The sequence below is a fragment of the Hylobates moloch genome, unplaced genomic scaffold, assembly GCF_009828535.3.
Source record: "Hylobates moloch isolate HMO894 unplaced genomic scaffold, HMol_V3 SCAFFOLD_16, whole genome shotgun sequence".
NCBI lineage: Eukaryota > Metazoa > Chordata > Mammalia > Primates > Hylobatidae > Hylobates > Hylobates moloch.
This window is the reverse complement of record NW_026652291.1, coordinates 78,768,492-78,795,618: the sequence shown is the minus strand read 5'-3', so window position 1 is coordinate 78,795,618 and position 27,127 is coordinate 78,768,492.

Sequence of the window (27,127 nt, the reverse complement as noted above, 5' to 3'; positions counted from 1 at the left end):
TCAGTAAGCCAGATTCACATCACCACACTCCAGTCTGGGAGACAAAGTGAGACTCTGTCTCATGCATACATACATACATACATGCATAGATTTTCAATTTAGTACAGTGCTTTTTCTGAATCTATTGAGATTACTATGTGATGCTTGCTTAAATCTATAAACATAATGCAATATATTGACTGATTTTTGAACCTCAAATTAACCTTATATTCCTGGGATTAAAACCATTTGATCGTGATTTATTTTTCTTCTTATATATTGCTAAATTTATTTTCTAATATTTTATTAATATCCATGTCTACACGTGAAGTCTACTAATCTGTAAAAAATCCTTTAAAAGGTTTTTATGTCAGGTTTATTCTAGACATGTAAAATGAGTTGGAAAATACTTATTCTTTTTTTCTTATTATTTTACCTTGATTCTTTTGTAAAAATATAATTTATCTGTCAGATGTTTAATAATATTCACCAGTAATGTTATCAGAATCTAGGGTTTATATGGGGCAAAAGAAAGACATTTACAAATACGAAGTGAATTTTATTTTATATAAGATGACTTAACTTTCTCTATTTCTTTTTTTTTTTTTTTTTTTAGACTTAGTCTAGCTCTGCCGCCCAGCTAATTTTCGTATTTTTAGTAGAGATGGGGTTTCACTGTTTTGGCCAGGCTGGTCTTGAACTCCTGACTTCCTTATCCACCCGCCTCGGCCTCCCAAAGTGTTCTGGGATTTTTGTTCCCCTTCCTTCCTGATCTTAGTAATTTCCTTTCTTTCTTTTCTTTCTTTCTTTCTTTCCCTCTCTCTCTTTCTTTCTTCTTTCTTTCTCTTTCTCTCTCTCTCCCCCTTTCTTTCTTTCTTTCTCTCTTTCTTTCTTTTTCTTTCTTTCTTTCCTTCTTCTCCCTCCCTCCCTCCCTCTCTCTCTTTCTTTCTTTCCTTCCTTCCTTCTCTTTTTTCTTTCTTTCATTTTCTCTTTTTTTATTTTACTTTAAGTTCTAGGGTACAAGTGCCCAACGTGTACCTTTGTTACATAGGTATACATGTGCCATACTGGTTTGCTGCACCCATCAACACGTCATTTACATTAGGTATTTCTCCTAATGCTATCCCTCCCCCAGCCCCCCACCCCCCGACAGGCCCTGGTGTGTGATGTTCCCAGCCCTGTGACCAAGTGTTCTCATTGTTCAATTCCTGCTTATGAGTGAGAACATGCGGTGTTTGGTTTTCTGTCCTTGTGTTAGTTTGCTGAGAATGACTGTTTCTAGCTTCATCCACGTCCCTGCAAAGGACATGAACTCATCCATTTTATGGCTGCATAGCATTCCATGGTGTATTTGTGCCATATTTTCTTAACCCAGTCTATCATTGATGGACATCTGGGTTGGTTTCAAGTCTTTGCTATTGTGAATAGTGCCACAGTAAACACATGTGTGCATGTGTCTTTATAGTAGGATGATTTACAATCCTTTGGGCATATACCCAGTAATGATACAAGCCATTTCACCTCATAAAATGTGCATTGTCTAGTATGTCTTATATATGTTTATAAAATGATTTTTAAAATAATCAGCTTTTTAAATGCATTTCATAGATTTTTAGATGCAATGTTCATTTTTTATTTTATTATGTGAATTGTGTTTATATTTCTCCCTTGACCCAAATATAATTTTGAATTCGTAAGTGTTTAAATATCTTTATTTGCTGGTTTCCTTTATTATACTACCTTATGCTTGTATTAAGTTGAGATAATAATATGTTGGATTTGATTACATATTCTTCATAAAACTGGTGCTTCCTTCCTGGATTAGGATAATGTGAGTATTAAGGCATGTTTAAAGTAAACTTGGAAAAAGTTTATTCTCTATTATCAGCACATGAACTTTGATATAGATCCAAAATATCTGCTTTATATAATATTTCATTTAACAATACAACGTCGTTAGTTATGTCGGTCACCTAAGCTGTGCAGGAATGTAAGAGGAGTGCTAAATCTCTTACTGTCAATGTGTTCCTATTTATTTCTTCTTAGATCTCATAGACTAAAATATTTAATATTGTGATTTTCTCCCCCAAATTGGTTGTAATACTAATTAAAATCTCAGCAAATTTCTTTCTGTGGAAAACAGCACACTGGTTTTATGATTCACATGAAAATTAAAGGTTTTAGAATAGCTGGAAAAACAAAGTTGAGAAACTGTGCAACGTTTTTCAAGACTTTTTGTAAAGCTACACTAATCACAACAACGTCATATAGGTATAAACATATAGAAAAATGAAAAGCAGTGAAGAAAGTCCATAAATAGGTCCATACATGCTCTATTAATTTTGACAAGAATACCAAGACAACTCAATGTGGAAGAGGTTTTTTTTCTTTCAAGAAGTGTTGCTAGAACAATTTAATTAAACCATTGCAACTGTCTTGCACTGCTTGTAATGTAGTGCCAGAATGTAAGATGCTTGCATCTCAGTAAGATGGCATAATTACTTTAGAAAATAATCTGGTAGCAAAGCCTGTATCTACCATATGGCTCAATTATTTAACTCCTAGGTATTTACACAAGGTATATTAAAATATATAAACACACAAAGATTTACATATGAATGTTTATAGCAAGTGAAGGCATTTAGTTGCACAAAAATAAAAAAAAGAAAAAGAAAAACAAAAGCAAAAAACTTCAGTGCTTGTCAACAAATTAGTGAATAAACAATAAAATACCACTTATCATAAAAAGAAGCAATTGACACATGCAACATAGATGTATCTTAAACTGATTGTATTGACTAAATGATTCCTGACCAAAACTAAACCAAAACAAAACAAAACCCTACACATTCTACAATTCCATTTATATGAGATTTTAAATATTATAAACTAATATATTATGACATAAAGTAACCAGTTGCTACCTGGAATGAAGGAGTGTATGGATTATAAAAGACCATGAAGAAACTCTTGCAGGAAATCACTGTATTTATTATCCTGACTGTAGTAATAATTTCCTAGGATTACATATATATCAAACTCATCAAAATATATATTTTATCTATGACCAGTTCATTTTATATCAATTACACATAAAAAAAACCCACAAACAACGAAGCTTACCCCAAACTCACCCTCTTCAGACCAACCACTTTTAAGAAGATTGTTGCGCTAATGTGAAAGGTAAAACACTGCAGCTACTAACAGAAAATATCTCTATAGCCTTGGGTAGAAAAGTATTTCTTAAGACAAACAAATTGCTTAACACAAAAAAATGCTAATAAATTGACATGGATATCTGAAAATGCCATAAATATTCTGAAAAATCAATTCAGATAATAGGAAAATATATTTGCTTCACAATTGGCCAACTAGAAGATTTTTTTCAGATTTAATAAAACACAAAATATCAATTTAAAGAAGACAGAATACCCAATAGCATGATGGAAAAAAAGTATTGAACAAGCACTTCAAAAATGGAATATTTTAAGGACAAATAAATTTATGAAAACATTTTGAAACCATTAAAATCTTACCATAAATCTGCTTCTCTATGTTATAAACTAAACATTCAACAGAATAATCACAACAGAAAGGCCAACAAAAAGACTGAAGGACAAGTAGTAGCAAAAGCAGCAGAAACTCTCATATACTGCTGGTGAGTAGAAAAATTGCTACAACTACCACCAAAAATGTCTTGGAATTTCCTACCGAATTAAAAACATACATAACCTCTCACCCAATAATTTTACTTCAAAGGTTATACCAAACAGAACTACAGGTATATATGCAGCAAAGTACATGTATAGATTATCATAACAGCATTCTTTGTAATACTTAAAAACTTCTAACACCACAAACATTCATCAATAATAGAATGGATATATAAAATATGATCTTTTCAGGCAATGGAATACTGTATACCTGTATGCTACAGTATATGCATAAACTATTCATGGTGAACATAGATGAATGTCACAAACATAATTTTGTACAAAGAAAGCAGACACAAATAATGCAAACTGGAGAATGCTAATTATTTACAAAGAGACAATCCTGGAGACAAATCCAGAATGTCAAAAGACAGAATTGGGGCTAACAACTTCAATTTATTTTATTTTATTATTATTTTATAATGACTTTATTATATCACATATTTTTAATTTTAGGCTGCAAAAGGGTTAATGATGGAGGGGGCTTTCTCAGAAAACTTTCGGGTTTTCACTTCTCTCAGGTCTTAGTTACCTTGAGTATTTGCTTTGTGATAATTCATTGTGCTATATATTCATATTTTGTGCATTTTTCTCTGTGTGCATTATATTCAATAAAAAGTTAAACTAAAACCAATAAACCAAAATAGAGATTAAACATGGTTAAAGCAGTGCACTACTTTGGGAGATATCAGGAATAAAATAAACTATGAAGCATTGACTTTTTTATATAATTTTATTTTTGCAACAACAAAGGGAGAAAGAAATCAGAGAAAGAAAATGAGTGAGCAGTTTCCAAAGAGAACACAGCATATCTCTTGAGTCATCAAGAAATAAAATAATGCATAGGAAAAGTGAATTTGGAGTATTTTGAGCCGAAGTCCCCATGGACTTGAGAAGATTAACCAATTAATCTTCTGTGGAAATATTTCTTTCCCCTATTTGCAAAGAGGGGAATAGAACATTAGCATTATGAACTCAAAAATATTTTTATTATGAGCACAAGAGCAAGGTTTATGAAATCTATTTCTGCTTTATCTTTCCTCTTCTCTCTAATATTCACTGACCTTCCTCTCACACCATTTTTTAAAATTATTTATACTAGATTACATTCTTCAATTTCAAAGTGATATGCACGGAGTTCTTTATTTAAATTGGTGATTGAGTTGTATTAATACACCAGACTCAGTGTATGCTTTATTCCATGTATACCTACCTGCACCTCCTCCCACAGGCCTTAGCCAGTTGTCTTACTTCTAAGCCAGAAAAGTCCTTCTGATGGCTCATGTCATTTAGTAGTTGAAAGCCACAACTGTTTTCTGTGTTGCTGCAGCCACCATAGAACTTGTAGCCCCTCACATACGGTGGCAGCTAACAAGAGACCGTCTGCTTTCCCTCCAGCGAAACAGCATGCACAAGCTCTGGCTTCTTCAGCGGATGCCTGGAAGGGCTGCACCACAGAACGTAGAAGTGCTAAGGAGGTAATGTCTCTTGGAGTGATTCTGAGCAATCTAGGACTATCCAGAAATGGGATGTTGCCATAAACATCTATGGAGACATGACACTTGACTGACAAAGCAGATGTGTTTATTGGGAAGCTGCAGCCAACTGGTTAACACACCACATTATATTTTCTCTTCCCTGCCTTTCTTTCCAATTTTGCAATACATTTTTTCTGAGATTGCTCACTTTCCAATAAAGCATTATCATGTAAGCTTTGGCTTCAAGCATTGTTTTTTTTTTTTTTTTTTAAGGAATCCAGGTTAAATCAGTCATTCATGCCATTTGTCCTAGTCTCTTCTCTAAACAATAACAGGGTTAATGGGTAAAGCTTATGTTAAAATGGAGATTTTCTTTTTTTAGAAGCAAATTAATCTATATAGTGATAGAACTCAAACCCTTTCCTCATTATCTTATTAATTATCTGTATTAGGTGACTAAGCTAAATGATTCAACCAGGCATGAATAAAATGTAAAAAATAAGATAGCTAGAAGAAAAAAATCCTGGTACTTGGCAAGAAATTAATATGGAAAAAATACTTGCATGAATGAATTACATTACTACACCTTGTTTTTCCTCCGAGTGACATGTTTCCTAGTAGTACAATATTATTGTTAGCCCTACATTATCGCATAGTCAAACACAATGCATTACATTTTATAATGTACTATAGTCCTTTTAAGCAAAAACTGGACAAACTTGGGAGAAATCTTAAGTATATGATTTTTATGGTGCTGTCTTTTTAAAGGTTTTTAGAGCATTAAGAATTGTGCTGACCAAGGCAGACAAAGATGACATAAAGATCAGTGGCAGCTCACGGGCATTAAGTCATTTATCAAATGCTGACAAATTACTGATAACTTGTATTGATTCTCTAGCTGGGCTTAGTGAACTGAAGCCAAATCCAAATACATGCTGAACTAGAATTGGAAACTTGACTGCCTCTATCAAATCAAAGTCAAGTTAAGCTGAAACTTTACCTTATTTCTGTACATTCAGCTCCTCACTTTCTGTTAAATTGAACAAAACATTTAGTTTAATTGCTGTAGACTCAAGACAGTTTTTGCTGTTAGGTACCAAAATATTGCCAAGAGTTTTATATGCCAAGAGCCACAGTGGATTCCAAATTCGTATTTTTGCAACGGAACCTCTCTACCAGCGCCAAAGTTTAATTGCTTGATATCAGCAAAATTTCGCTTGTTTATGCATGGTTTCAAAACACATCTTTTGACATTCTTGTAGTTTTTTTAAACACATGCTATAAAGTGCTATATTTAATATTTTACATAATACTGAAAATAAACTCACACATGTTTATATGTTTTTTGCCGGAAATCTATTGGTTTGCACGTACATATAAAATCTCTTATGTTTTGTATATTGGATTATGTAATACAATGGTATTGCACAGAATGTGTATCCTTGGATTCAATAGTTACAACACAAATCTATAAGAATTAATCATATTCAAATATCAGAGGAAAGCTAAGCTCATAAATTAGTATCTCTTAAATAAATATACAATGAAAATATTTATCTATGTCTAGTACTCAACCAAAACTTGTCTCTTTTCTGCTTTACTGTGCTGAAAATCTATTTTAAAAATTATATAATGTATACTACTATATTTTTAAATATAGTTATTCTCTCCTATATGTGGTCTTTGTTCCTGGAGATACACCTAGAAACATACTTCATATCTGAAATGCATTTTAAAAAATATTAATCAATGCCATTAAAGTCCATGAAACAACAAATTGTGGAATATGACTCTTTGCTTTCCCTATGTAATAGATGGTTCTATGGCCGGGCGCAGTGGCTCACGCTTGTAATCCCAGCACTTTGGGAGGCCGAGGCGGGTGAATCACGAGGTCAGGAGATCGAGACCACGGTGAAACCCCGTCTCTACTAAAAATACAAAAAATTAGCCAGGCGTGGTGGCGGGCGCCTGTAGTCCCAGCTACTCGGAGAGGCTGAGGCAGGAGAATGGCGTGAACCCGGGAGGCGGAGCTTGCAGTGAGCCGAGATTGCGCCACTGCACTCCAGCCTGGGGGAAAAAGCAAGACTTTGTCTCTACAAAAAAAAAAAAAAAAAAAAAAAAAAAAAAAATAGATGGTTCTATTGCCTTAGCACTCCTCATTTAGGTCATAGGCCTATCAGTTGGTTGCTTGTGAAAACACTGGCTTTGAATGACAAAAAAGTCAGTCTTTTATTTATTAATTACCATTTATGGTATTAAACATTTTTAATTCAAAATACAAATTATTTTAAAAGGCACTTTTTTGCATATTGAAACAGTCGTGAAATATTCCTACAGGCTTTAAACTGCATGAAATTGCATGTGGATGTGTAACGCTGTTGTTTACTTTCTTGGCCTAGAGTATCGTAAAATAAAAGGCAGCAATATTTCCATTAAACAAATAAAAAAGAGGTAATTCACATAAATACGAACCTGAAAGAACTTAGTATTTTTTGACCTTATTAGGCAGAGCATAAGCTCTCCATGACTACACTTGGTCAGTTTCTCACTTGCATAGACACTGAGGCATTTGGATTTATGAATTCAGATTTCTGCAATAAAATTTAGTTTTACTGTAAGTACTATTTAATTTAAGGAGCAGTTGAATGATATGGCTTGTATTGATTATCTTCATACAAAGGGTGAACATTACTACTATTCTATCAAATTATTTGTGGGTTTACATTATTTCTTTAATAGAAAACATTTGTGTATAAAGTGACATTTTAATAACAGAAAATGTCTCCCTTCTGGTGGTTTTAATGCCATCGAGAATTTATATCCTTGAAACTCACTACAATTTTTAAATACTATATTTCTTGAAAATAGGAACAATCCTCCAAAATGGTAATGTGTACAGAATTAAGAAAGAATGCATATTTTCATGGAGAGTTGGTCCCTTTTAGAGCTACCATCTGTCACACCGGGTTTGGCATGGGTTAAGAAAGAGGCTTTTTTGGGAAAAGGGAAATCACAAGGCCAGGTCAACGACATGAAGATCCTCCATTCTCCAGTGTCTCTATTGACTCACAGATAGGGGTGCCAGGACCAGACAGACCACTGGATATGGGGTGTTTTTACTCTTGTGAGAAAGACCCTCTTTCAATATGTCAGTTGAGGGCAAGAAACTTCACCAATTGGAGGATGCACTGATAGCTTGATATTGGGCAGCATTGATTTGGGTGGCAGCTGTTTATAGGGGCTGTATGGAAGACCTGCTGATCTGCATCTGGGAACTCAGTAGGAGTCAGACCCTTTGAGTACTGGTGGTTATTGTTACCATAGCTGAGTTGAAGAAGCCAAGATTATTGGGGGAAACTAAGCTTGGTCAGCAACACTGAAGTTGAAAGAAGTGAGACCCATGTCTCTTGTCCACTTGTTGTCTAGGCAACTCAAGATTCTCACTGGAGGTCATTTTTCAGAAAATCTTCTTCCTTGCAAAGCATATTTTAGCATACTTGATAAACACACTGGAATTTTAAAAAGCTAAAGACACAAAGCTAAGCTCTGGGAATGTTTATTAAGTGCATTTAATTTAATTTATTTTGACTTTGACCTTTACAAAATAGCTGATGATTCAAAACAAGCAGGTAAAAAAATAGTGTAGTACATTTTGAAGTGGGATAAGCTTAGCTAGTTGCTTTAGAAATAAAGGGAGATTATGATTTTGTAGAAAGGTAAACATTATTTTGTTAGTTTTATAATAAATGATGTTATTTTGCAAAAATTAAGAAGATTGTTACAAGGAGAATTTTTATAGAGAAATATTTGTTTTCAGAAAAATGTTCTAATTTTTGTATTTAGCTTACAAATATCCCAAGAGAATTATTATTCTAACCAATTACCGGTTTCTAAGATTTTAAAGAAGATGAAACAGCTATGATATCATAATATTAAAATACCATTCTTGTCAAATCAGAATTTATATCTTCACTACATCTTCCTGAATACAAAATATGCAAATTCATACAGTCAATAGATGAAGAAAATATTTATCTTTGAAATGCAGAGTTCAAATAGCTATCTTTGAAAATAAAAAAAAAAAGAAATGTAAGAGAAGGTATTCAAAGTCTTAGTAATTTTGCAGTTTGTGATTTGATTTTGCAACATACCAGTACCTTGGGTTAGAGACAGGTTTTTCACAGACAAACCTAGTAACATTAGAATAAAGGCATAGAGAACAAATTGTTACAGTTGAAGTTTCTAGCTCATTTTTTAGAGAATTGCTACTTATTTATGTATTTTAATTGTATGAATTCAAACACCTGAAGTATAAATTAATGTAATGATGGAAGAGGCATTCTCTCTGAAATAGGTTTTGTTTTGGCTTGCTGTAAAAAAATTCATGTGCATAGAGCTGTATACCAGCTCTTGCAAAACAACAGCTGTTTCACTCATGAGCTTCTATATAAAATCCATGAGAAATGAAAGAGCTGTGACATTTGGGCAGAGTTCAGTCCAAATATATTTATATGACAAGGACTCTTACTTTCTGTTTCTGTTGACACCAACCATGCAGAGGCACAATTTAGTCACCTTCCCTAAAATAGAGAATTCATGTTTATAGAATACCACAGTCCATGTGTGGTCGGAGCATTTCCATGAACTGAAGCCACATGCCCTACAGCCTGCTGCTTCAATGACTGCCAATATTTTGCAGTAAGAACGAAGTTCCAGGGGCATCCACATTAGATTACTAATTCTATATCAACCACAAGGAAAAAAATGCAAAAGTCTCCAAATTACCCTTCATAATTGCCACAACTATCACATTTATTCCCGAGTATCCAAGTTTACCTCAAGAGACCAATATGTAGTTAACATTTCTATCTTAGATAAATATACAAAAGTCTTTATTTGCTAATGAAAATAAGTCCAAAACAAGAAACTTAGCTTACTATACCATATGTAACCGAGCCAGAAATTCTGCTTTTTAAACTGTGAAACAAAACTTTACATATTGTTTGTGGAGCTAAAAGCTATCATATTTTCTGGCCAAATATTAATGATTTTTTGTAAAGTAGTTAAAACCTCACACAAAGTAGAAAACAAATTTAAAACATTTAACTTCAGGAAAATAAATGCCTATAGCTTGAAAATCAGATATCTAAAATATTGGAGATAGTGGATTTAAGGTCAGTTTTAGAACAAAGCATCCACAACAGTCTGAATGTATTACAGCTGACGTACAATTTCCAAAGCATGTTCACATTGGCTAATAAAATAAAATATTTTAACAATATTGTTAGGAAGGTATAAGCATCTAATGGATTCAAAAGTAATATTCAGAGAGGCTAAGTTTATCTTCCAAGGTTACAAAATTTGTACTCAAAGCCCTTTTCTCTTCTTTTTTTTTTTTTTCTCACTTTGGTTTTTTTGTCTATTGTTAGCCCTGCCTTTTCCAAAATTTCCCAGGCAAGATTCAAAAGCCAATTGCTTTAATTCATTCAAATATGTGTCATCCCTGCTAATTTTCAGGAAAAGTAATTTTACTTTCTATACCTTTTATCTCAAATTCAGATGTTTGAAACATTTGTTAACTCCCATTTGATTCCTTTTAAGTCACAAGTTACTAAACTGTATGCACTTTACTTGTTAGGACTTAGAATTGGACAATTAAAACTTCTAATCCATAAACACTATTCATTTATTTATGTCTTCTTCTGTTTATTTCATTAATGTTTTGCAGTTTTCAGTGTACAGATCTTTTACCTCCTTGGTTAAATTTATTCCTAAGTATTTATTTTTTGTGACTATTGTAAATGGGATTGTTCTCTTGAATATTTTTTTCTAGAACGTTCATTACTAGTGTACAGAAATGCTACTTTTGAGTGTATATTGATTTTGTGTACTGCAACTTTACTGAACTTGTTTATCGGTTCTAACAGTTTTTAGGCTTTCCTATATATATAAAACACCACGTAATCTGCAAGTGGACAATTTACTGTTTTCTTTCTCATATGAATGACTTTTATTTCTTTTCTCCTGCCTAATTCCTATTCCTAATTCCTGTCCTATATTACTTTCAGTAATACAGTGAATAGGAGCGGTGAGAGAAGGCATCTTTGTTTTGTTTTGGATCTTTGAGAAAAACATTTCAGTTTTTCTTATTATATATGATGTTAGCTGTGGGTTTGTCATGTATAGCCTTTATTGTGTTGAGGTACCTTTTTTTGTACCTAATCTGTTGAGAGTTTTTATCATAAAAGGATGCTGAATCTCATAAAACTCTTTTTCTGCCTCTAACAAGATGATCAGAAGATTTTTGCTTTTAATTTTTTGATGTGGTATATTTACTGATTTGTGAATTCTGAACCATCCTTGCATCCCAGGAATAAATATGACTTGATCATGGTGAATGATCCTTTTAGTGTGTTTTTGAGTGTGTTTTGCTTGTACATTGTTGAGGACTTATGCAACCATATTCATCAAGGATATTGGTCTGTAGTTTCAGCGATTTTTTGGTTTGTTTTTGTGATATCCTTATTTGGATTTGGTATCAGGGAAATGCTGGCCTCATAGAAAGAGTTTGGAAGTGTTCCCTCCCCTTTGATTTTTTGGACGAATCTGAAAAAATTGATATTAATTCTTTTTTAAATGTTTGGTAGAATTCAGCATTGACATCAGGTATGGGCTTTTCTTTGATGGGAGACTTTTATTGTCGATTTAATCTCTTCACTCATTATTGGTGTGTTCAGATTTTTCATTTATTCATGATTCAGTCTTTGTAATACGTATGTGTCAGGGAATGTATTCATTTTTCCTAGGTTATCTAATTTTTGTTATATAATTGTTCATAATAGTCTCTTATAATCACTGTATCTTTGTGGTGTCAGCTGTGATGCCCTTCTCTATCCGTTCTAATTTTTTATTTGTGTCTTCTCTTGGTTAGTCTAGCTAAAAGTTTGTTAATTTTGTTTACCTTTTTAAAAAATGAAGTCTTAGTTTTGTTAATCTTCAGTATTGTTTTTCTAATCTCTATTTCATTTATTTCTGTTCTAGTCTTCATTATTTATTTTCTTCTGCCAATATGGGACTTAGTTTGTTCTTTTTCTGTTTCCTCAAGGTATAACATTATTTGCAATTCTCCTTCTTTTTTGAAGTAGATATTTATTGTTATAAACTTTTCTTTTAGAATTGCCTTGGCTGAATTCCAGAAATTTTGTTTTATTGTGTTTCCTTATTTGTTTGTCTAAAGATATTTTCAAATTTTCTATTTAATTTCTTTATTCACTCATTGATTATTCAGGAACATATTTTTATTTCAATGTATTTGTGTATTTTCCAAAATTCCTCCTGCTATTGGTTTCTAGTTTTATGCTATTATGGTCAGAAAAGGCATTTGATATGATTATAACCTTCTTACATTTGCTAAGACTTGTATTTTGGCCTAGCATATGATCTAGCCTGGAGAATGTTCCATGTGCACTTGAGAAGAATGTGTATTCTCTTGCTGCAGAATGGAATGTTCTGTATGTGTGTTAGTTCTATTTGGTTTAAAGTGTTTAACTCCAATGTTTCCTTATTAATTTTCTATCTGGATGATTTGTCCAATATAGAAGGTGGTGTACTGAGGTCCCCTACTATTACTATATTGCAATTTACCTCTCCTTTTAGAATCTTTAATATTTGCTTTAGGTATTTAAAAGCTTCACAGTTGAACGCATATATATATTTACAATTGTTTTATTCTCATGATGAATTGATCTTTTTAACATTATATAACGACTGTCTGTCTCCTTGTGTAGTTTTTTTTTAATTTAAAGCTTATTTTCTGTGATGTAAATATCTGTCATCCCTGTTCTTTTTTGGTTTCCATTTGCATGGAGTATTTTTTTCCCATATCTCCTATCAAGGGCTGAAATATTTTTCCATTCCCTTACTTTCAGTCACTGTATGTCCTTAAAACGGAAGGGCAGCACTTGTACATAACATGTATTTGTTGGGTCTTGTCTTTTCATTCACACATTCATTAGCTTTATGTCTTTTTATTGGATTATTTAATCCATTTAAATTCAAGGTAATTGTTGATACATAAGAATTTACCACTGCTATTTTGTAAATTGTCTTCTGTTTTATTACATAATTTGTTTCTTTTTTATCTCTTGCTGACTTCTTTATGGTTTGGTGGTTTTCTGTAGTTGTATGATTTGAATATTTTCCATTTTTGTTTTATGTATCTTATGTAGATTTTTGTTTTATTACCATAATTATTACAAAGAACATCTTTAAGTTATTATCAGTCTATTTCAAGCTGATAACAACTTAATCTTGATTACATATGACAACCTTATACTTTTACCGCCTCCTCATTTTGTTTTTGATGTCTAAATTTACATCATTTTATAGTAAGTATCCCTTGATTATATTAGCGATTGTTGTTAATAATGTTGTTATTTTACCCTCATACTAGGTCTAAAAATACTTTACAATCCAAGATTGTGCTGAATAATTCTTGGTATTACTTTGTCTATTGAGTTTTTTGCATTCTTAAGTTTTATATTATTAATTAGTGGCCTTTTTTTCAGATAAGGAACTCTCATTAGCACTTCCTGTAAGGGAGACCGAGTGGTAATGAGCTCCCTTAGTTTTTATTTCTCTTTGTTTACTTTCTCAAAGTTTTCATTTCTATCTCAATTCTGAAAGACAAATTTGTGGGTAGAGTGCAATTCACTGGAAATTTTCTTTTTTCTTCGGCACTTTGAAGATATCATCCCACTCTCCACTGACCTATAGGGATTTGTTAAGAAATCTGATGATGGTCATGTTGAGATTCCTTTGCGTGTGAAGTATTTATCTGTTGCTGTACTCACAATTTTTTAATCTTTGATTTTTGATAGTTTGATTATATGTTGTGATGAACTAGTCTGTGGGTTGAATTTGAATGGACATCTATCATCTTCCTATACCAGGATGTTGGCTTATTTCCTCAGATTAGGATACTTTTCATCCACTATTAATTTTTAAAATATACTTCATAGCCTGTATTCTTCTCTTCTCTTCCTTTAATTCCTGTCTTGCATAGTTTATTTCTCTTGAAGGTGTCCCATAATTCCTGTAAGCCTTCTTTATTCTTTTTCATTCTTTTTTTTCTTTTTGCTACTCTGATAAAGTAATTTAAAATGTTTTGTCTTCATGATCATTAATTCTTTCTTAAGCTTGATCAAGCTGGCTATTAAAGCATTTTACTGCATTTTAAATTCAGTCTTTATGTTTTTCATCTCTACGGTTTCTATTTTTTTATTGTTTCTATTTCTTTTTTCAACCTGCTCGTTCGTGTTCATGTGTCATTTTCCAATTTTTATTTAAATAATATTTTTCCACTCTTGGAGTTTATTAAAACTCTTAAGAGAATTATTGTAATATTTTTATCATCTTATGGATTTCTCTTTCATTGGAATCTATTGTTGGAGGCCTGTTAGTTCTTTTGATGGTGGCATTATTTCCTTAGTCTTTGTAATCCTTGTGTCCTTGTGTTGTTTGCAAATTTCTGAAGACAACCTCTTTTCCTTGTTTTGAAAGATATTCTTCGGCAGGGATAGACCTCCACTATTTATTCTAATGTATGATTCCAGATGTGCTAGCTAGCGGAGACCATGGGCAGGCAGAGCTTGCTTTTAGTTTATCTGGCTGGCTTACTACCATTGCTCTAAATTTGTGTTGGTTAGGTTCTGCTCTTTGGCAAGACCACTGGTTCAGCCTCACAATTAGAGTGAGTTGCTGGATGCACACTGCAACTGTGATCTGGCTAGGTCACAGTGTTTATTTTACTTCTTGTTCAGAAGGTACCACCATTTGAGTTCAGCAATCGGGTAGAGTTGCAGGACGGGCCTCATGGTTAAGTAGATCAAGATGGATGCACTAACTGCTATACTCAATAGAAATGCATGGTTGAGATTTCTTTTCCTGTGTGGAGTTTGGGGGTGGCTTTGAGGTTGCAGCAAGTGCTGGTTGAACTCCTAGGTGTGGCAGAAGTAATGCTTGCTTGTTGTCATGATTTAATCAGTGGTCATGTTTCTCCCTGTGTGGGCCCCTAGGCCTGAAATCTCGCTATCTTGGTGTTCTAGCCAGGGAGCATCCATCAGCTCTTCTGTAGGCGACAAGCTCGGCTTTGTGGGTGGGCTATGTGATCACAAATGATAGCTCTGATTTAGCACCACTGCAGGAAAGTAACTTGAGGTTTCACTAAACTTTGTATGGTGATCTCTGTGGGTTCCACTTTTTTGCTTCATTTTTATCTGGCCCCGGCAATCTTTCCATTCACTTCCTCATATGTTTTTCATTCCCTCTTAGGTGACAGTGCATTGAGCTCCCTGTGAAGTATCTCAGAATGATAGGGAATCTGGGTGTCCACCTTCCCAGTTCTCTTTTACCACTGTGGGAACCATGGGCCCTAGAGATTCATTCCTCTCTGTGGCAGTTTGCCAACTTGGGGGAGGGAATGGTGCAATGCAGCCGAAGTGAGACTGTTTCTCTTTTGCAAATTTTTATTCAATCCTGTGAAACATGCAGGTCTCTCACGCCCATTCCCATCTCTGAGGTTTAAACCTGATATTTTTGTCTGTGAGTAATTTCAAGTTGATCTTTTACGTCAGCGAGAGTGAGCCCTGGTACCTCCTATTCTGCCATCTTGCTGATGTCACACTAAGAAGCCAAATTTTATGAAACATTTTCATAAGCTAGAATGATGCTAAGTAGTTTACATGTACTACACATTGAATACTCATATGGTCCATTATTCAGATAAGAAAATTCAGGCAGAAGGTAAAATATGACTGACACATACCACATAGCAGGAACAGCCAGAATTTCAATTCAGGTTCAAATGACTCCATCACTTAGTTATATGCATCATCCACACTCAAGATTAATTGCAAACCTTGTGCTGAATAGCCTTCCTCTTGTACCTTCTGCCTATAACCACTTGCTATCAAGGAGTTTGCGGAACTATAATTTCTGTGGTCTTCATTATGTGAATATTTTATATCCTCTATAGTTTAGAAAAGTGTGACATTCAGAAATTATTTCAAAATTGCATCTCCTTCCTTTAGCACACTCTTTTGAAAAGCATTGTAAGCCAATTTGTATGATGAGAATTAGCATAGTCACCTCATTTAAGTCAAAAATTAAATTTAAGTAATTAACAATTATAGTTTGTCTTATTTCATAAAGAAATTTCACACCATACACATTATATACCATATTTCTCAAAAACTTTGACAGTTGTAAAGACAAGCAATCATTAAACTATGGTTGGTAATCTTTCTCTAAAAATTAATAATTAATGAAACTAAAATATATTTACTATTGTTTGAATCACATGCTAATAAAACTAACTTCTGAATAACGAGTGCACTAGTTAAAGTCATACAGAAAAGTAAAGTTATTGACCTTAATTACTATCATATCTTACTATAAAATATAGCTCTAAAGACATGAAAGCAGCATTTCTTAACATATTCATCCCACTCCAATCTTGTTATTATTTTCAGCAAACACAAAACTGAGTTTGCAGGTCCTTAAGGTAAAGCAGGTAAAGGTGACTTCAACTTATTTATGCAGTCTAAAACACACAGAGCCATCTATCCATAGACAGGAATAGTTCAAATTACAAACAATGAAACATGTAAACACTGACATTTGTACCAATAGCTTTTCTTTTTCTTCTTTCTTTCTTTCCAAGTTTTACCCTTCTATCTTTCTTTTTATGGTATTTAACTAGAAATGAAGAGTGCAGAGTTTATACAACTGATACTAATAGGAACAGGAGAGGGGAATACTGGGTAGAAGAGGGCGGTTCCCTGGCAAAAGTCCCACCCTCAAGCCTGGATACCCATGGCCCAAAATGAGAACAGGAATTCCTGTTTTCACACCTCAAAAGTTGCCTTTTGTCCTGCCACTCCCCTGTCCTGAACTCATATAAATCCCAAACCCCAAGCTCCAAAGCCGACTGGCAGGCGAGGAGATGAGGAGACAAGCAGATGGAAGGCAGAACAACACGGCGGAGAAAGAGAGAAGACAAGGGACGTCTGGGTGCATCTATTGCTGGCTGCTGTCTATTGGTAATTTTTTTTTTCTTTTTTTGAGACAGAGCGTTGCTCTGTCACCAGGCTGGAGTGCAGAGGCGCGATCTCAGCTCACTGCAACCTCCGTCTACCAGGTTCAAGCAATTCTTCGGCCTCAGCCTCCCGAGTAGCTGGGACTACAGGCACCCGCCACCACTCCCGGCTAATTTTTTTGTATTTTTAGTAGAGATGGGGTTTCACCATGCTGGCCAGGCTGGTTTCCAACTCCTGACCTCGTGATCCACCCACCTCGGCCTCCCAAGCCCGGCTGGTAAATATTTTTGATGTATTTAAAAAATTGGTCCTAGGCTGAGTTCAGTGGCTTATGCCTGTAATCCCAACACTTTGGGAGGCCGTGGGGATTGGATTACTTGAAGCCTACGGTTAAATAATAGCCTTTAGTGAGACCCATCTTTACAATAAATAATAATAATAAGTCTGACATGGTGATGCCTGCCTATAATCCTGGCTACTTAGGAAACTGAAGTGGGAGGATCGCTTGAACCCAGAAGTTCCAAGCTGCAGTTGAACTATGATTCTGCCACTGCACTGCAGCCTGTGCTACAGGACAAGACACAGTCTCAAAAAGATATATATAAAAATAAAAATAAAAATGTTTCTAACAAGAAGGTGATTGGACGCTATAAGTATATGTATAACTATTTCCTTTTGTTTTTACCCTCTGAATTTCAGATAGAATCTTTCCAACAGCATTAAAATACACTCAATTATCTTCTATTCAAAATAACAAATCCCTCCTTGATTCCAGGTTTCCCCTCCAGAATTCTATTACACTTCACTGCCCAACTCTTCTGTTTCTTTTATTTTGACTGAGACTACTGTCATTAAAACCAATATATGGGGGAGGAGAATCGCAAAACTTTTTGATGTTGTTGATTTTTCCTGCTTTTAGTAGGTTTTGCAAAGTACATATGGCATGTAAATAAATATATACTTAGTTACATCCAAACTCTTTACAGTGCATTTTTCTAAGATATCATTTTTGTTTTTTGTAAGTTTTTTTCACTAGTTGGACTTTCATTTTGTTAACCTTGTATCTCCTGCCCTCTTTCTTATCTTTTATTTCAAATAAAAGAGAAAATTAATTATTCATAATAGTTGGCATTGTCTGAACAATTATCTCTCCTCTTCTTTTTTTTTCTTCCTTAACATTTATTAAAAGGTTTCTATGAACTACATGTTGAGGATGCTGAGTAAAATCACCTACCATCAAGTAGTGTATTATTTGGTTAAGAAAACCATGTTAAAATTGTAAGCTGGAGGAAGACTATTTTTACAGAAATATTTTTCTGATAACTTTGTAGAAAAGAGAGACAAAACTGGACTCGGGAGGTTAGTTCAGAGACTGTTGAAATTATTTAGGAAAATATAATGCAGGAGGGTTGAAAAATGGAATAAAAAAGAAGTTAGAATGGAAAGAAAAAATAAAAGATGAACATGGACAGGACTAATAATGATATCTGAAGTGGGCAGAAGAAAAATCAACCTAAGATAGATACTTGCATTTATTAGCGATGTAAGAGGGAAAACATGACCAAGAAGTGTCCTGGAAACTAAGACCAAGAAGTGTCCTGGAAGCTAATAGAATGGAGAAAAATATCAACAGAAGCAAGAGGTACAGTGATAAGGTAGGATAGGTAATGCAATACAAGTGCCAAAATATTCTGTTCAATCAGATAATTAAAACTTATTGTTTACTTTTTTAAGAAATAGTTCTGTGGTTATTGGTAGTTTAAGCTGATTACAGTATTTTCAAAAGTAAATGGAAGGTGAGAAAATGAAGACAACATACTGTGCACCAGCAGATAATCCAGCAGAGAAGCTGTATTAATCTTTCTTTCTTCAAAAAGAAGATAAAAAATCAGCTGTTAATAGAGGTTACTTTAAAGATCAGTAAATGTTAATTACTTTATATCATCAAGCAAATATTGAATCACTGCCATTCACTCAAAACTTCTTTATGTAGGTTCTATGATATGTCCTGTTCTGTTCTAGTTGCTGGGATCAACATTCCAAGAGCAATGAACACTACAGAGAAGGTCCTTGCTTTCATTAGAATGAATAAGAATACAAGTTAGTGTACAATATAATTTCAGAAACCGATGAGTGCTGTAGGGGAAAATGTGCTAGAACTTGACTGAGGAGTGGGTGAATAGTTCAATTTGGTGATCTCTGTAGGGCTTTTTTTTTTTTTTTTTTTTATACTTTAGGTTTTAGGGTACATGTGCACAATGTGCAGGTTTGTTACATATGTATCCATGTGCCATGTTGATTTCCTGCACCCATTAGCTCGTCATTTAGCATTAGGTATATCTCCTAATGCTGTCCCCGCCCCCCCCACCCCCCACCCCACAACAGTACCCGGAATGTGATGTTCCCCTTCCTGTGTCCATGAGTTCTCATTGTTCAATTCCCACCTATGAGTGAGAACATGCGGTGTTTGGTTTTTTGTCCTTGCGATAGTTTACTGAGAATGATGTTTTCCAGTTTCATCCATGTCCCTACAAAGGACACGAACTCATCATTTTTTATGGCTGCATAGTATTCCATGGTGTATATGTGCCACATTTTCTTAATCCAGTCTATTGTTGTTGGACATTTGGGTTGGTTCCAAGTCTTTGCTATTGTGAATAGTGCCGCAATAAACATACGTGTGCATGTGTCTTTATAGCAGCATGATTTACACTCCTTTGGGTATATACCCAGTAATGGGATTTTTGAGGAGATGAAATGTAAGCTGAGGCCTGAATGAGCAGGAAGAAGTTATGTAAATGTCATATGCGGGCATTCTAGGCAAAGGAAATAGCAAATAAAGAGGCAAATTGGCGTGTTTGAGGAATAAATGTTAAGTCATTTTGAAAGGAGTAGGATCTGGATTTTCAGAGATGCACAGACATCCCGCTTACTGCCACTTCTTTCTTTAGTCTAATTTTACCAATACTCATTCGGCAAGCCTATGTCAACACCAAGAGTTATGCACACATCAGCTAAGGCAATAACAGTTTCTATTATTTGCTCAACTACTTATTAGTTTAGTGACAGAAAATATGTTAACACTTAGTAGTATAAACACATCTCCTTATTTCACTAAAATGTCTCTCTCACTTGACTCAATCACTGAAACGGAAACTATTGTCCAATACTAAAGCCATCCAGTCCCCCAAGTACTGTGCAAGAATTTCTGACCCTCTGAAGTTAGAGAATCCCAAAAGGAAATGTTTCCCTATTGCTTCCAGGAGTCTGGGTACCTATCTGGGCCTACCGGGTTTTTTAAGTAGGGTGAGCCAGGTTGCTTGTAGCCCAACTACATTTCTTCTGAAAGACACTGCCTCTTTTTTTGTAAAAATTTAAGATCGTTGTGAAAAATTTCAAGAGTATTCGTAATATTTCTATGCTCCAAGTGTGAAGCCTCCAGCTCTGTTTTTTGCTTTCCGGACTGCTTTGGCCATTCGGAGTCCATTGTGGTTTCATACAGATTTTAAGATTTTTTTTTTCTATTTCTATAAGAAATGCCATCGGAACTTTCATAGGAATTGTACTACATTTGTAGATCACTTTGGGTAGTATGAACATTTTAACAATATTGATTCTTCCAATTCACGAGCATCTTATATTACTATATTTATCTGTGTCATTAATTTCACACATCAATGTTTTACACTTTTCAATATACAAGTATTTTATCTCTTTCAGTTTATTCCTAAGCACAGGCGTATTTTATCACTTTTTTGCTATCATGTATTGGGTTGTTTTCTTAAGTTCCTTTCAAAATAGTTCATTGTTTGTTTATGAAAATATCATTGATTTTTGCATTTTTGACTTTGTATCACACAACTTTACTGAATTTATTAATTCTAACAGGATTTTTTTTGTCATTAGGGTTTCATCAATATTTATCTCTTTGCAGATTATATAATACATATAGGAATGAATATATATAATAATCTACAAACCAATTATATACATGTATATGTTTATAATCTGCAAACAGATAATTTTATATCTGTCTGAATTGAATGTCTTTCACTTATTTTAATTGCCTAATTCTGCTGACTAGGACTTCCAGTACTTTATTGAATAGACATGGTGAAAATGGGCATTTTTGATTTGTGCTGAATCTTAGGGAGAAATTTTTCATTTTTTCCGCTTATTATAATTTTGACTGTGGGCTTTTTCTATCTGACCATTATTCTGTTGAGTTAAATTCCTTCTATACTTATTTGTTGAAGATTTTAACATAAATTGATGTTGAACTTTGTCGGGTGTTTTTTCTGCATATATTGAAATAATCATGTATTTTATTTTTTTCAATGTGATGTATTACATTGATTCATATGTGTATGTTGAACCGTATTTGCACCCCCGGAAAAAAATACCACTTAAGCATGGTCTATGACCCTTTTAATGTGCTTTTGAATTTGGTTTTCTAATATTTGATTGAGGAATTTTTTAGTTGTGTTTATCAGATACCTTAGCCTGTCATTTACTTTCTTTATGGTATCTGGTCTTGAAATCAGGGTAATGATGGGACCATAAAATGAGTTTGAAAGTGTTTCTTCTTTTATTTTTCAGAAGATTTTAAGAAGCATTGATTTTGATCTTATTTTGAATATTTGGTAGAAATGACCTGTGAAGGCTTTTATTGGTTTGAAAGTTACTGAACGCTAATTCAATCTTTTCATTTGTTATTGGTATTTTAGGCTTTCTGTTTCTTCATAATTGAGTATTGGTAGGTTATATGTCCTATCAATTTATTCCTTGCTTCTAGATTATTCAATACATAGGCATATAGTTGTTAATAATAATCTGTTATGATCCTTTTGATTTCTGAGTCAACCATTGCAATGTGTCTTTTTTCATTTCTGTATTTTATTTATTTGACTCTTCTCTTTTTTTCTTAGTTTACTTAAAAGTTTGTTGATGTTGTTTATCTTTTCAAAAAGCCAACTTTTAGCCATGCTTATTTTTCTCTATTTTTTTTTTTTTTTAGTTCTATCTGATTTCTTTCTTTTCCAGTCTACATTATTTCCTTATTACTGCTAACTTTGGCCTTAGAATTTGTCTTTTTTTTCTGGCTCTTTGAGTTATAAAATCAGGTTGCTTGAGATTTCTTTCCTTTGTAATGTATTTATTTATTACAATAAACTTCCTTCTTGGTAACATTTTCTCTGCATCTTATATGTGATGGATTTACTTTTCAATTACACTTGTCTCAAGATACATTTATAATTCTTTTTTGATTTCTTCATTGACATAATGGTTGTTTAAGATTGTGTTACGTAGTTTTCACATATCTGTTTTTTTTCCTGTTTTCTTGGTGTTATTGATGCCTAATTTCATTTTATTATGATGAGGAAAAAATTTGGAATAATTTAATCATATTGAATATGTTAAAAATTGTTTTATGATCTAACACGTGATCTATTGTGGAGAATGCTGTGTGTGCATTTGAGAAGCCATGTATACTCACAGTGTCGAGTAGAAAGTTCTATATGTCTCTAGGCTATTTGGTGTATAGTACTATTCAAGCCACCTATTTCTTTTATTGATTTTCTTCCTGGATATTGATTCAGTTATTGTGAGTAGGACCCTGAAGTCACCTGCTATCCTTGAATTGCTGTCAGTTTCTCCTCTCAGATCTGCCAATAGTTGCTTTATATTTTTAGGTATTCTAATGATGGGTGTGTATATATTTATAATTTTATATCTTTCTATTGAATTTGCTGGTGTTTGCATTATATAATGACCTTCTTTATCACTAGACACAGTTTTGGACTTAAAATTTATTTTGGCTAATATAGCTGAGCCACCCGTGCTTTTTTTTGGTTACCATTTGCATGAAATATTTATTTCCATCTCTTTACTTTCAGTCTACATGTATCCTTAAATATAAAGTGAGTTTCTTGTAGAACATATCATTAGATTTTGTTTCTATTTTTAATTTTGAAATAGCTCTGTTGAAGTAATCTATGCCTTTTAATTGAGGAGTTTAATCCATTTGCTTTTAAGGTAATTATTTACAGGTCAAGACATTATTGACATTTGTCAGTTGTTTTATGTTTTCCAGTTTGTTGTCCCTCTTTGTTTCTTGTTGTGTTCCCTTATTCTTTGATGATTTTTGTAGTAATTTGTTTTAATGATTTCCCTCTTATCTCTGCTGTATTTATTATAAGCTTGTCTTGTTAACTTACACAAAGGATTCATAAAATACCTTACAGTCATAAGTATGTATTTTAAGTTAATAACAGCTCAGCTTCATTAACATACACGAAGTCTACATTTTACTCCTTCCAATATTCTTTTGTTCTTGTAGTCAGTTTTTTCTCATTATACTGTGTATTCACTGACAAATTTTTATCTTAACATTTATGTTAGAATATAAAGTAAATTATGCACTCCATTTCAATTTTTCATTATTCTGCACCTATGTACATATTTACATTTACCAGTCAGTTTGACTCTTTCATGCACTTTTGCATTGCTGTTGACCATGTGTTTGTTTGTTTGTTTCTTTCTTTCTTTCCTTTTTCTTTCTTCCCTTTCCTTCTTTCTGTCTCTCTTTCTCCTTTTCTTTCTTTCTCTTTCTGTTTCTTTCTCTCTTTCTCTCTCTCTCTCTTTCTCTTTCTTTCTTTTTCTTTCTTCTTTCAACTTTTATTTTAGGTTTGGGGGTACATATGAAGGTTTGTTACATAGATAAATTCATGCTACTGGGGTTCGTGGAACAGATTATTTCATCACCCAGCAATTAAGTCCAGTACCCAATAGCTATCTTTCCTGCTCGTCTCCCTCCTCCCTCCTTCCACCCTCAAGTAGACTCCAGTGTTTATTCCTTTGTTTTTATAAGTTTTCTTCATTTAGCTGCCACTTATAATTGAGAACATGCAGAATTTGGTTTTCTGTTTCTGTGTTAGTCTGCTGAAGATAATAGCCTCCAGTTTGATTCATCTTCCCGCAAAAGACATGAGCTCATTCTTTTTTATGACTGCATAGTATTCCATGGTATATATATATATATATATACCACATTTCTCTTTATCCAATCTGTCACTGATAGGCATTTAGGTTGATTCCATGAATTGCTATGGTGAATAGTGCTGCACTGAACATTCAGGTGAGTGTGTCTTTATGGAAGAATGATTTATATTTCTCTGGATATAAAACCAGTAATGGATTGCTGGATCAAATGGTAGTTCTGCGTTTAGCTCTTTGAGGAATCATCACACTGATTTTCACAATGGTTGAAATAATTCAGACTCCCAACAAGAGTGTATAAATGTTCCTTTTTCTCCACAACCTCACCAGTATCTGGTTTGGTTTTTTTTTGTTTTTTTTTTTTGTTTTTTTTTTTTTGTTTTTTTTTTTTTGACTTTTTAGTAATAGCCATTCTGACTGGTGTGAGATAGTATCTAATTGTGTTTTTGATTTACATTTTCCTAATGATCTGATCAACAATGTTTAGCTTTTTTTTCATATGCTTGCTGGGCACACATATGTCTTCTTTTGAAGGTGTTTGTTCGTGTTCTTTGCCCACTTTTTAATGAAATTGTTTTTCTCTTGTAAATGTGTTTAAGTTTCTTACAGATGATAAATATGAGACCTTTGTGTCAGATGCATAGTTTGCAGCTATTTTCTCCAATTCTGTAAGTTGTCTGTTTACTTTGTTTGCTGTGCAAAATCTCTTTTGTTTAATTAGATCCCACTTGTCAATTTTTGTTCTTCTTGTGATTGCTTTTGGTGTCTTCTCATAACCTCTTTGCCCATTCCTTTGTCCAGGATGGTATTGGCTGGCTTGTCTTCCAGGGTTTTTATAATTTTGGATTTGACTTTTAGGTCTTTAATCCATGTTGAGTTGATTTTTTTATATGGTGTAAGGAAGGGGTCCAGCTTCAGTCTTCTGCATATGGTTAACCAGTTTTCCCAGCAGCATTTATTGAATAAGGACTCTTTTCCCCATTTCTTTTTTTTGTTTTGCTTTATTTTGTTTTTCAGCTTTGTCAAAGATCAGGCGGTCATAGGTGTGTGGCCTTATTTTGGGACTCTCTATTCTGTTCCATTGGTCTGTGTGCCTGTTTTGGTATTGGTACCATGCTGTTTTGGTTAGTGTAACTGTATTATAAAGTCAGATAATGTGATGCCTTCAGCTTTGTCCTTTCTGCTTAGGATTGCCTTGGCTATTCAGCCTCGTTTTTTGGTTACATATGAATTTTAAAATTTTTTTTCTAGTTTGGTGAGGAATGTCATTGGTAATTTAATAGTAATAGCATTGAATTTTAAATTGTTGTGGGCAGTATGGCCATTTAAATGATATTGATTCTTCCTATCCATAAGCATGGGATGTTTTTCCATTTGTTTGTGTCTTCTCTGACTACTTTAAGCAGTATTTTGTAATTCTCATTTTAGAGCTCTTTCACCTCCTTGGTTAGCTGCATTCCTAGGTATTTTTTTCTTTTTGTGGAAATTGTGAATGGGATTGCCTTTCTGATTTGGCTCTCAGCTTGGCTGTTGTTGGTATATGGAAATGCTAGTGACTTTTGCACTTTGATATTGTATCCTGAAACTGCTGAAGTTCTTTATCAGCTGAAGGAACATTTGAGTCAAGACGATGGGGTTTTCTAGATATAGAATTATATCATCTGCAAACAGAGATAGTTTGACTTCCTCTCTTCCTATCTGGATGCCTTTATTTCTTTATCTTGCCTGATTGCTCTGGCTAGGACTTCAAATTGCTCTGGCTATGTTGAATAAGACTGGTGAGGCCAGGTGCAGTGGCTCACACCTGTAATTCCAGCACTTAGGGAGGACGAGGCGTGCGGGTCACAAGGTCAGGAGATCGAGACCATCCTGGCTAACACGGTGAAACCCTGTCTCTACTAAAAATACAAAAAATTAGCCTGGCAAGGTGGGGGGCGCCTGTGTCCCAGCTGCTCAGGAGGCTGAGGCAGGAGAATGGCGTGAACCTGGGGGCAGGGCCTGCAGTGAGCAGAGATCGCGCCACTGCACTCCAGCCTGGGCGACAGCGAGACTCCATCTCAAAAAAGAAAAAAAGCGGGGGCGGTGAAAGAGGGCATCCTTGTCTTGTGTTGGTTTTCAAGTAGAAGGCCTCAAGCTTTTGTACATTCAATATAATGCTGGCTGCGGGTTTGTCATACATGGCTCTTATTATTTTGAACTATGTTCTTTCAATACCTAGTTTATTAAGAGAAATTAGCATGAAAGGGTGTTGAATTTTATTGAAAGCCTTTTCTTTGTCTTGGAAGGCAGGTCTATTGGTGGTGAATTTTCTCAGTTTTGATTCTTCTGGGAAAGATTTTGTCTATTTGTAAAGGATAATTTTTATCAGGTATAGTATTATTGGTTGAAAGGTTTTTTTCTTACAGTAATTTGTATATGTCATACCATGATTTTTTTTTTTTTTTTTTTGACAGAGTTTCACTCTTGCCACCCAGGCTGGAGTGCAATGGCATGATCTCAGCCCACTGCAACCTCCGCCTCCCAGGTTCAAGAGATTCTCCTGCCTCAGCCTCCGGAGAAGCTGGGAGTACAGGCATGCACCACCATGCCCAGGTAATTGTTGTACTTTTAGTAGAGATGTGTTTTTGCCATATTGTCCAGGCTGGTCTTGAACTCCTGACCTCAGGTGATCCACCCGCCTCAGCCTCCCAAAGTGTTGGGATTACAGGCGTGAGCCACCACCTATTTCCTCACCTGATAGTATTTTCTGGGAAACTCACTGATCATATTAGGAGGATTTCAATATATGTGATGTGTAGCTTTTCTCTTCCTGCTTTTAAAATTCTTTGTCCTAGATTTTTGAAAATTTGATATATAATGT